We start from the raw sequence: 10,556 nt of genomic DNA, 5'->3' as shown, positions 1-10,556 counted from the left end.
CGTCTTCTACCCGTAGGATTCGTAATGAAGCGCTCCCTCTCTCGTTCTGCTGTCTCCTTATGTAGTGTAACATGTTCACAGAAGGATACTACTGCATTCCATACCTCGTCACTGCAAACAATTTTTTGTACAACACAAGGCAAAGCAAGGTTACTACCCACCACAAAACAAAGATTATGACGTAGCTGAGACCACTGCGGACAATCCTCCAACGTATGCTGTGCAGTGTCATCATTTGCGCCACACTCTAAGCAGCTCGGTGTCAATACTTGAAAAATAAATGTTGATTTACTGACCACTTGTAATTTCCATCCACGGCCTAGAACGTATTGCTACATTCCAAACCTATACAGTCTCCTTTCTATAGTCGATGCCCACTGTATACTATAGAAATTCGACCGTGCCCACCTACCAAAGGCCCAGAACAAATTAAAATAAATTAAAACTTGCACTCGAACCGGGAATCGAACCCAGTACCCCTCACAATAGCAGCCACATACAAAGACCGCTAGGCTATAAGGGCCTTCGTACAATTGATCCGTAAATATGTTTATATATAATAAGTGTAAATTATCGTATTAATTAATATCCGACCCAATTTCTTCAATTGTGTCGGAAGTATGGGTTCTCCGTCAATCACAGCTGGCGATCAAGTTGTGTTACACATAAGGTTGCTAAGAATCTATACTTGAACTCATTATTAGAGCTTTAAAAGTAGCCTTATAAATGAAATTGTATTTAGCCTTGTCAATTATCAAGACGAGAATTATAGGTAATAATTTCCGTGGACACCTCGGCTATAATTATCTGTTCAAGACATGTTATTAATGACTAAGAACTGTAGAAAATTATTATTGTTAATATTTTATTAATAGACCTCCAATTAAATCAACCAATGCTATTTAATTATACTATTCTTATTATACTGCACAATGTATTTATAAATTATAATTTCAGACAATTTATTAAAACAAAGTTGTTAAAAGTCGAAAGTTTATTTTCGTAAATAAATCTAATATCCTATTGTAACATCTGTTGCCTCCTCAGTTAATTAAAGAGAACGCAGCCTATTACGGGAGTGATCTAAATTTCCCGAAGAAAATTATGCGGACTGAAGAAGAAAGTATTGGATATTTTGAAAACAATGTTTTAATCGAGTTGGAATATCAAACAAAATTATGTAGAACATCAAACAACGGAGAGTTGCGTAACTGGGCCACGTGTTGATCATAACCGCTCCATTCAATAAATTCTGATTCTGACACAATTCTGATGGTAAAATCTAGGGCTGTATCTGTATCTGGCACAGAACAAGACAAGCTTCACGGCCTGACGGCAAACCTCCAGTAACGGAGAGGTACCAAAGAAAAAAGAAGCATTTTATAAAGATCTATTTTATAGTAATCATTATTGTCGTATTAGGTACGGTGTTATAGGAGTACACCCAGTGACATAAAGGAAGAAACAGGCCCTAAACATACGATTTCTTGACCCATAAATCCTTTACGTTTATACTTTACGTTGTAATAATCAATTAATAGTGACTGTCTAGTCTTGCTTCACCTAATATAGTCGATGAGTTTATAACAATCACTTTAAAATTCAAATTAAATTTCTGAGACGCCAATAAAGGCTGTCTCATAGTTTTCATAAATTGAAAGGGAAATAATGAATAATTTAGTTCTAATAAAATTTGTGTTTCAGAATATTAAATTATTTTCAATAATTGATGAATTCATGAATCTCCCTTTTACTCCCGACGCAGGTGACGTTGACCCTGCTGCGAGAAGTCTTCAGTCCTTTTTTGATATACCTAAGTTTGCAAATCATTTTATTATTTAATATACACACAATTTGTATTATTAACGGTGGTAAAGGAAGGTTTGTACCTATCGCTCAGGAGTTCTCAGTAACACGGTGGAAACTTTAGAGTTTATCAAGTAAAATATTAGTTGGATTCATAACATGTATTACTAGTTATTTTTGTAAGATTCGTGGTAAATAAAGCATTTTGTACGATACAGATTAAAAAAGGTTTTACATAATTCAATTCAAAAACTGAAAGTCGGCTTAAGGGTTTCATTATTTATACTTAACGACTCTTAATATGACGATTGATACATACTGATCACAATATTTCAATCTACAGAAACTTAATTCTCGTTAATAAATACCTTGAGAGATCACATTTAAAATCCTTTCTATATGACATCGATTTTTATATTATTGTAAACAAAAACTTCTCAAATGTTTTATGCAATTATTGAATTATATGATTAAAACTAATTAAAATTAAATCAAGTTCATAGACTTTATTTATTTCATTAGATCATTTTTATGTGAGATTTGCCAAGATATATCGAATTTTTCCGCGTTTTTGATTCCAAATGACCAACCAGAAGAACGCGTTTTGGCTTCTCCGATTTCAAGGTTGAACAAGTTATTAACAAGATAGGTTTGTACACCTAGTCCAGCCATAATTTCTGTTACAAATGAAAATGCATTTATTTAAAATGATGTAATGTTATTAAAATTTATACCTACATAAGTATGTAGTTTTGTGTTTTGTGTTTTCAATACTTATCGAAGGCTCAGCAAAAAATGCATAAATTAATATTATATTTGAAATGGCCACCTTTGGATTTTATACAGGTCTTTAATCTGTTTGGCCACGAATCTTTGGATTTACGCAGTGTTTCGAAGAGAAATTTGGCCACTGCTTACTCCAAAGATTCTTTAAGAGACTCAGTTTCACTGTTTCGTTAAGAGCAGCCATGTCTTCTTAAATTGACCATAATTTGAAGTCTAAAGGGTTCAGGTCTGGGTAAATGAGGGCCAGATGACTGGCTCTTATAAATTCCGGAACGTGGGTTTCAAGCCAGGCTTGGGTAGGTCGTGCCTTGTGACCAGGTGCAGAATCATGCTGGAAAGTCGACGGCATATTTTTAAAAACTGTATTGCTGAGAGGTCTCACAACATGATCCAAGATTGTATATTGTTACGCTTTGCCTGAAGCTTCACTTATTTTTTACAAAAATGTAGTTTTGTGACTCCTTGATCAGACGCGCCCCACTAAACTATCACTGACCACGTGACCTGATCCTTGTACCTTTCCAACCACTTGAGCAGCTTTTTTAGAACTGTGAGCGTACACTTTATCATTTTTGCAGTGTCATTCAGTCGTGATTTTTTTTTCTGGTCTTCAAGAGTGTTGTTGTATCTGTTGGTAGTACGATATACGAACATACGACTGACGACCCTTTTGAAGTTGAAAAAAGAAAAGTGTTTATGTAACAGTGTTTATGGCCACACTAGTTATATACAGTACTTTAGTCCAGTCAGTTGCATAAGATCTTTTTAATCAAATTATTACGCAAATATATACTATAGCTATATTAACACAAAAAGTTTACAACTTACAAGTTACGGATAGAAACAGTAACTTAACATTTATATTATTGGGTCCTTGCTCTCGCGTACAAAAATTTCGGGTACATTACCAACAGGGAATGCTCAGTCCTTAGAAAGGCTTACGATCGGACACTGCTCCTACTTGCGATATCACTTAACATCAGGTGAGCCTCCTGCCCGTTTGCTTCGCACAAAAAAACATGTAGAAGACATACATGACTCTCAAATTTTCAAGTGTTGTGGATCATCAGCAAGCCGCAGTTCTACCCATAACTACTCCAAACTAATAATAATGATTCAGTGGCACTACCACCCTATACAGGTTCGGGCCTCAGATTTTATCCTTCCTTCTGGCATATGTCGCAGATTTGAGACATGCCTGTCTCTTCGCGATGTTTTCCTTCACCATACGAGCGAGTGTGAGATGCGTACATAGACAGAAAGCTCATTGGTGGACAACCTGAGCTCGAACCTACGACCTCAGGGATACAAGCCACTAGGCAACACTAATTATAAAATATTAAGAAAAATATTTCTTATTTTTAAAATAATTGATTTATATATTTGTATATCTAGGAAAGCCAATATTTATGATATTTGTGCTTATGAAATTGTTTATGACTAGTGTTTACTAGTAACTAGATTCGCCTAGTGTGCTTAGGGATGGGTCTTAATATTTTCGTTAAATTACGTTTTTCTTTATCTTGTAGAAAATTTCAACCGTATCAATTACGACTAATTGAAATGTTATTAATACCCGAAATAACTAATTAATTATTACGCTATTACAAAATTGAAGGTTAGTAGTTATATAGTAATTTTAAGTGAAGTAAAATATTTTATGGAAGGCTCTAATGTAGGCTGAACAATGATCTAAGAAAGAGAATGTCTATAAAATGTTTTTCTTTGCGGGATATAAATGTGAGTTTACTACTCTACGTTGGGAGTTATGACGATTACGACAAAAATCTATATGAGACAGGTAACTGTATTTTATGGCAGTTCGTAATTTATGTTGAAAATCACAAGCAGGTTGAAGAGATAAAAATTTCGATTCGAAATAATAATTCGAAAAAATTACGACAAAGATATAATTCTATCTCTCTCTATCAGGCTTTATGTCAGTCAATTTTAAGCTATTGTATCACTGTGTGAGGAGGTACTTTCAAAAGCAATCTACTAAAACTTGAAAGAGCCCAACGAGCAGTGTTAAAAGTAAGTCATTCCTTACCGTTTCTTTTTCCCACTAAAGAGCTTTATGCCCTAGCCGATGTGTTAACAATTCGTCAATTATTTATTCTCAACACAGTTTTCAAACATTTGCTGTCGTATTACACGATGGACAACTTCTTTCTCGCAAAGATTCTTTGGTTTCCTAGGCTGTTACCTGTATAATAAATTAAATGAAAAAATTAACATTTACCCACTACCGAAATATGAATGTAAAAAAATGGTTACTAATTGGCTGAAGACGTTGAGTTATGATGAAACAGAAGATTTAATAACTGTTACTCTGTAACACACCCACTCGCCCACACATACATACACGCACGCGCACACCCACACACACGCGAGCACACACACAGACACAAACACACACCAAATTTATTTTTACGACTCCGTTTCCATTTTTTTTTCTTTAGCACTTGCTTATTTTCTTCTATTGTATCTTATGACAATGACCTGATTGTACGTGTTCCGGTCCGGTGGTGGAGAGGCTGGCTATCTGTCACTCAGGTCTCCTGTTACAGAGACCAGTCTCTCACATACACTTCCAAATGTTATCATCTTAGTTTAATCATAATAACCTGCTATGTATGTATATGTGAGAGAAGAAATAAAGATTATTATTATTATTATTGTTATCGTTAATATATATTTTTGTTATTAATGGCTTCGAATCTCTTCGAATCAACCGTGGTCAAGAAAAAGATGGCGCGTAACGGAAAAATGTGACGGTTTTTTTTTACAACGCCGATAAAGAATTTTCACTTAAAAAAAATAACCATCAAACATTGCGATTATGACAAAATTTTTAGTGCTTTGTTTTATTCAAATTGTGCAAAGTAGAAAAAACACGGCCAAGGAGAATAAAGCATAACCACTGTTACAACAAAGACGTACTTATTACGGACTTTAAAAGACAATACCGCCTCCATTATTCACATCTCCACGATATAGCATCCGGCCGCGCTAGGTAAATGACGTCACATCCTGCTATTGGCCCGCCATTTGTGTTAATAAATCATTTTGCCGACTAGCGCCCATACCATGCAACTGTTGGTAATAGCTACTTAGATAATAAGGCACGGGTTTTTACTAACAATGCATTTAGTTTTATCAAGATATCAACGTTATTTATGTAACTTCAAGGATCAAGTTTATTTATATACAGTTGGCTGATTGGCAAGCTCGGAGTTTTAAGTATTACAGTATTATTTATTCATTATTTACATAACCAAGAAAAATATAACCGACTTTCATAATTTACATCAACAATTTTATACGCTTGTGTTTTTAGTATTCTTAACATACTTATAGTTCTACGAACATACGTATCCATAATGTTTATTAAAAAGGTATTTCGAACCGTTTTATGAGAAGAATAATTCACATACAAACATTATCTAAATAAAATATGTCTAAGGATCTGATGGTTATGAAATAAAGCATTTATTCTGTCATAGCATTCATTTTGTTTTTACAGTATTTACATCGACGTATAGATTGCTGAAGAGAATGATTATTTCAAGTTGACAAATAACTATTTGATACTATAATAAAATTAGAGTATTTTGAATCAGTGTTACTAGCGAATGTTATTATATTGATTGTATTATATTTAAAATTTCTTATTTTTTGCTTTATACTTAAACCTATGTGTTTTGGTATCAATAAATAAATAAACAATTTCGTATAGAGAAAATTTTGATAACCTTAATTCTAACATTTAATGAAACAAAACGAGCTCACGGATTTATAACTAAGTAGCACTATAAAGGAAAAAGGAGTCAATGTTAAGGGCAGATTTCTTTATTATTAGACCCCGGTAATTCCATGTCAGATGGACCCAAGGATTGCTGAATTAAGCGATTAAGTTGAACCCGTGTTTGTCGGGAATTGTCTAAATAGTTATCCCGTTGAAAATAAAATGGGATTTGACTGAATTCCAGGGACTATTTCAATGATTTCTTCGCTAATTGTATTAAGAATTAAAACGTGATTTAATTAATTATATTTTACCATTTCAACTAGTAGTCAATATTATACAGCCCCTTGACTTTAATATTTTGAATAGTTTTTAATTTCACATTGAGAAAACAAGCGAAGAAGACCCAAAAAAGAGGACAGTTTTTTAATCACTTAAATTCATATATGATAACGTGAAGAATCAAATAGATACCGATATATGAGCTCACTATCACTTTTTATCAAGTTTGTGTAACAGTTTCATCTAAACTTATATTCAACAGAGCATTCCTTAAATAAGGAAGTCATTTAAAAATTTCAATATGAAAACATCCCTTGAAAACACAATAGAATATTCTGGAACGGTGGTCCCAACACGGCCATGTGAGTACGATAAACAAGCCGCGAACGAATTCACAGCCTTTGCAATCGCAGCCTTTTTATGGCGTGTCGGAAATAAAGCCACACGAGGGAGGCTCTATGTACCACCTTCACAATACGCTGTGTGGTGCATGTGATAAGTTCATAAATAATATGCATTATTTACGCATGATAATTTCTTCAAGACTGGGATTAATCATGATGTCGAGAAAGATAAAGAAATATTATTTGTACTGAAGTGCATAAAACATTAATATCACGCTTTTTATTATACAATCTATTATCTATCGCGAAATTTTGCGATTTTTTTGTTTCTCTTTTTCTTTGTAAACCATTAATTGTTAATGCTAATTATTAGTGTATTTAAACGAAGGACAGAGTTTTAATAAATAAATATTAAAATATTAATAACACAAATATAAGATTTACGCTATTAAAAATAGGTATCCTTAAGACTTCTTTAAAAATAAATGATTGTAAAGCGGTATCCATCTGTGAACGCAGGAATCGATAGCAAAGAATTTTGTTTTATTTCTAGCTTTGGCTGAGATGTAAGATGAACGTCTTTACATAGGCATTTAATCTCCGCATATTTGGCTTTCAATTTAAAGTCAGGAGAGTTCTTGAAGAATGTCATGGATCTGGTTTAAGTCATGAGAAGATTTAGTATCGGTAGTAATCCGATTTTGATTAAATTTTTCCAAGTAATATTGCATACACTATGGTCACATTAAACAATACATCGGCAAGGCGTCGGTAATAATCGGACAGGTGACCCTAAATCAACAGGAAGGCATAACCAATAAAAAATATTCACGAAATAATAACATAATAAATTCATTAGGAAAAACAAGCTAAAGAATTGGGTGTCTGTATTGTTTGCCCCCTATAATATTTTCAAAATAATTACATAATGAAATATTTTTCATTCACTAATTATTATTATAAGCAATAACATTAGTACGACTTATTTCAGTTCAATATATAACAGTATTTATTATGGTTGCGATAGCTATGCAATAACGATTTTCATATATAATATATATTGTTGAGAAGAAAGCTGTACTGTGTTAATAGTGTCCATTAAAGAAATAAGTTTGCTTCAGTGTCCATGAGTACATTAAGCGGTATATCACTAAACATTCAGGTTCCCTCCCTATGCACGTTAACCGTTTCATTCTTATAATCAATAAATTAACTATACCTCTTTATGTTTTCTAGATATTTCCCCGACTATGTAGTCGTCGGTATTAAATAACTTACGTAAATGGCATTGGTAACCCGGATGATTAAACACTACAACCTATTTTCTTTTAAAAACTTTTTGTCGAACTTCATGATTTTTTATCGAATAGTCAAGTAGGTGATCAGCCTTCTGTGCCTGACGCACGCCGTCGACTTTTTGGGTCTAAGGCAAGCCGGTTTCCTCACGATGTTTTCCTACACCGTTCGAGGTAATGTTAAATGCGCACATAGACAGAAAATCCATTGGTGCACAGCCGGGGATCGAACCTACGACCTCAGGGATGAGAGCCACACGCCGAAGCCACTAGGCCAACACTGTTTAATGTTGAACATTATTTCCTTCAAATTCGTCTCTTACTTTTATTCCCATGGCTTATTCACTGTTATAGCTGTTGTATCCAAACATTGGCCAGTCGGTCACAATATGTAACACCGACTCATCAGCTGTATTGCTACAAGGACACCTTTATTACCTATAGAAATTGGAGAATGTTAATTTCCACTGTAAGAATCACTGTTTGGCAATCGCAAAGTGCTTGTGTGTAGTGATTGCATAAAGAAAATTTAAAACGCTCCTGTCCTAAAACTGAGGCATACGCTCTTGGCACTAGAATCAAGAGTTGTTTCCGTGCCTGTGCGTAGAGAACATTGTTTGAAACTGATGATATTCACTCAAAACAGGGACGAGAGTAAAGACAACATGCGGGCTTTATTGACAAACAATTGAAAACGATGCCTGGAGGGCTCGTGTGCTGTATAACCTTGTTGCTTTTTATGTATCAGAATAGGTAAATAGGTCAACTAGTAGGTGGACGGTATATTATTCCTGTTGACCTGGGCGATATTTAACTATCTTATTTTTATTTTTAAAAACTTATTTTGAATGCTTTCTAATATTTATCGCACATATATATAATCAATATAGTATGATAACTAAAAACGATTTTGTATAGATTTTTTAATCATGATTAGTGCCATGACTGACAATTTGTATAATAGTCTTCTAACTAGTTATATGTAGTTATTTGGTGTTACCAAACATTAGTAATTCAGAAAGAAAGCAATAATTTATACAATGTTGCTTTCACAGCGCTACTTTATGGGCTTCCTGTTACCTTCCGACTGGAAGCAGACAAATTTCTGCGTTGTATTATTAAATGGCTAAGTATCCTCTTTTGTCTTATATTCACAGCAATTTATTGTATATATATACAATAGCATGCTGTATATAAAACAATAGTAGACATTACTAAATGACAAACTCATTACTAAATTAGAAATATAATTATTAAAAGGCCGGCAACGCACTCGCCAGCCCTCTGGCAATGAGAGTGTCCATGGGTGCCATGCCATGGTGCCAGTTTTGTGATATAAAAAAAAGATATAATACGAGTATTAGTATAATGTTATCAAAATTATCTTCTCATTTTGGAGATAAATTCTTCGTTAAGAATTGTAAGATTAATGTCACTTTAACCTAGATATGTGGCAATGAACGAAAACGGGAGTTTGGCATAAGAAATCAGCACACTTTGTTGGATAAAATATATTTGGATTGGTGCCTAATTTTATTAGCCATGGTATAGGGTTCCTATCAAAAATATCACACAATAAAGTTTATATTATATTCATAGACATACTATAATATAAAGTAAGAATAAATATACCTATTCGCAAATAAACATTTTATCCCTCGCAAATCCGGCGTTAGAGGTCTCTGTAAAACCTCCGAATTGTAGTGAAATTTTTTAATGAATTTATTATCATGCTTCAGTTATTTAAATTAAATACATGTATACATATACACAAGCGAAGATAATTATTGTAGATTTTTTGTCCCATCTCAAACGTAAAATCATAAAATTTTCATTTGTGTATGTATCTGTTATTGAGTTTCCTTTTTTAAAATAGTCTCTGGTGTACGAACTTAGTTCAAAATTTAATAATAATATTTAGATTTATGCATAACATTACATAAATTTATCCTTTGACAGGGTATTATTGATGGCCGGATCTTAAAGATTTATGAATAAAAATCAATAGATTCGGAATCTAATTCACTTTATTATTTTAATTTGTATCTTTACAGAAAACACTGTACGAGCCAAGGCTGTATATTTTGCTCTCAGGATTTCTTTGGTTTTAAGGGTGGCAATTTCCAAAATCGTCGGAGTTACATCCCGAGCGTATTGAAGTAGGCACTCTCTTCGACAGTTACATTGCATTCATTCGTATCATAGCAATTAACATTTACTTACTTCGCTTATATTGTATTGTTGTACGCGAGTGGTTAATAGAGAAATAAATAGAATTCTCTATTATTTAATGCA

Source organism: Pieris brassicae, chromosome 3 (assembly GCF_905147105.1).
Source record: "Pieris brassicae chromosome 3, ilPieBrab1.1, whole genome shotgun sequence".
NCBI classification, from domain to species: domain Eukaryota; kingdom Metazoa; phylum Arthropoda; class Insecta; order Lepidoptera; family Pieridae; genus Pieris; species Pieris brassicae.
The sequence above is the reverse complement of the archived record's forward strand: the minus strand, read 5'-3'. Positions refer to the sequence as shown.